The sequence below is a fragment of the Triturus cristatus genome, chromosome 11 (genome assembly GCF_964204655.1).
Source record: "Triturus cristatus chromosome 11, aTriCri1.1, whole genome shotgun sequence".
Taxonomy (NCBI): Eukaryota; Metazoa; Chordata; class Amphibia; order Caudata; family Salamandridae; genus Triturus; species Triturus cristatus.
The window spans coordinates 98,675,720-98,678,219 of NC_140594.1; positions in this window are offsets into that span (position 1 = coordinate 98,675,720).

Consider the following 2,500-nt stretch of genomic DNA (forward strand, 5'->3'; position numbering starts at 1 on the left):
CCGTCCCGGGGTGCGGGAGCCCCCTGTCCCGCAAGCCAGCCGAGTGTCCGGGAGCTGGGGACAGGGTGTCCACCGGGGCCCGGGGAGGCTCTCCCCGGGCCTTGCTAGGGTCCGTGTGCCCGAAGGAGGCTCCCCGGCCTGGCTGGGTTGAGAAGCAGCGACCGGCCCCGGGGCCTGGGTTTCGGTCAGGGCCTGGGGCGTGGGAGTCCCCGTCCTGCGGCCTGACAAGTGTCCGTCTGCCCGGGACAAGGGTCCCTGGTGCAGAGCCCTGGAGCCCTGCGTGGGTGGGCAGGCAGGGAGCCCTACCACTATGGCTGCTTTCAGTTGCCGGCCATCTGGTGGCGCCTTTCCCCTCGGCCATCTGGTCGCGCGCAATGCTTTCCAATGGGGCGACCAGATGGCCGGGCCGGCCTGGAAGTCCCGATGAGGGTCCATTTGCCTCCCGGATCCCAGCCAGGGCTCCAGGAGGCCGGGCGCGTTCGCCCCTAGGGTCCCCTCCGTCACTCGCAGCGCGCGAGTTACAAGAAAGGGGGGTATCCTTCCTCCGGATTAGTAGGGGCAGGGTATGCCGGAACACCCATGCCGGGGCTGTGCGGTTCATTGCCGGGGACCAGACGGGCTACGCCCGGGCAACATCCTTCCCAGGCCTCCGGGGCTTCCCTCCTCCGGGCCGCGGCATGGCAAAGTGCCCAGGGACGGGCTCCACGGGTCCCGGGCAGTCCTTTCCGCACCCCCCGGGCGCCCAGGCCCCGAGAGCTCCGGTGGTCCTCCCCGTGCCTGAGGCCCAGCCGGGAAGCAGAGTCCCACCCCGAGCCATTGGTGGGTGGGCAGGCGGGAGTCCTTTCAGTTGCCGGCCATCTGGTCGCGCCTTTCCCCTCGGCCATCTGGTCGCGCGCAGTGCTTTCCAATGGGGGCGACCAGATGGCCGGGCCGGCCTGGAAGTCCCGATGAGGGTCCATTTGCCTCCCGGATCCCAGCCAGGGCTCCAGGAGGCCGGGCGCGTTCGCCCCTAGGGTCCCCTCCGTCACTCGCAGCGCGCGAGTTACAAGAAAGGGGGGTATCCTTCCTCCGGATTAGTAGGGGCAGGGTATGCCGGAACACCCATGCCGGGGCTGTGCGGTTCCTTGCCGGGGACCAGACGGGCTACGCCCGGGCAACATCCTTCCCAGGCCTCCGGGGCTTCCCTCCTCCGGGCCGCGGCATGGCAAAGTGCCCAGGGACGGGCTCCACGGGTCCCGGGCAGTCCTTTCCGCACCCCCCGGGCGCCCAGGCCCCGAGAGCTCCGGTGGTCCTCCCCGTGCCTGAGGCCCAGCCGGGAAGCAGAGTCCCACCCCGAGCCATTGGTGGGTGGGCAGGCGGGAGTCCTTTCAGTTGCCGGCCATCTGGTCGCGCCTTTCCCCTCGGCCATCTGGTCGCGCGCAGTGCTTTCCAATGGGGGCGACCAGATGGCCGGGCCGGCCTGGAAGTCCCGATGAGGGTCCATTTGCCTCCCGGATCCCAGCCAGGGCTCCAGGAGGCCGGGCGCGTTCGCCCCTAGGGTCCCCTCCGTCACTCGCAGCGCGCGAGTTACAAGAAAGGGGGGTATCCTTCCTCCGGATTAGTAGGGGCAGGGTATGCCGGAACACCCATGCCGGGGCTGTGCGGTTCCTTGCCGGGGACCAGACGGGCTACGCCCGGGCAACATCCTTCCCAGGCCTCCGGGGCTTCCCTCCTCCGGGCCGCGGCATGGCAAAGTGCCCAGGGACGGGCTCCACGGGTCCCGGGCAGTCCTTTCCGCACCCCCCGGGCGCCCAGGCCCCGAGAGCTCCGGTGGTCCTCCCCGTGCCTGAGGCCCAGCCGGGAAGCAGAGTCCCACCCCGAGCCATTGGTGGGTGGGCAGGCGGGAGTCCTTTCAGTTGCCGGCCATCTGGTCGCGCCTTTCCCCTCGGCCATCTGGTCGCGCGCAGTGCTTTCCAATGGGGGCGACCAGATGGCCGGGCCGGCCTGGAAGTCCCGATGAGGGTCCATTTGCCTCCCGGATCCCAGCCAGGGCTCCAGGAGGCCGGGCGCGTTCGCCCCTAGGGTCCCCTCCGTCACTCGCAGCGCGCGAGTTACAAGAAAGGGGGGTATCCTTCCTCCGGATTAGTAGGGGCAGGGTATGCCGGAACACCCATGCCGGGGCTGTGCGGTTCATTGCCGGGGACCAGACGGGCTACGCCCGGGCAACATCCTTCCCAGGCCTCCGGGGCTTCCCTCCTCCGGGCCGCGGCATTGCAAAGTGCCCAGAAACGGGCTCCACGGGTCCCGGGCAGTCCTCTCCCCCCCCTCCCCCGGGCGCCCAGGCCCCGAGAGCTCCGGTGGTCCTCCCCGTGCCTGAGGCCCAGCCGGGAAGCAGAGTCCCACCCCGAGCCCCTGGTGGGTGGGTGGGTGGCTGGGCAGGCGGGAGTCCTTTCAGTTGCCAGCCATCTGGTGGCGCCTTTCCCCTCGGCCATCTGGTCGCGCGCAATGCTTTCCAATGGGA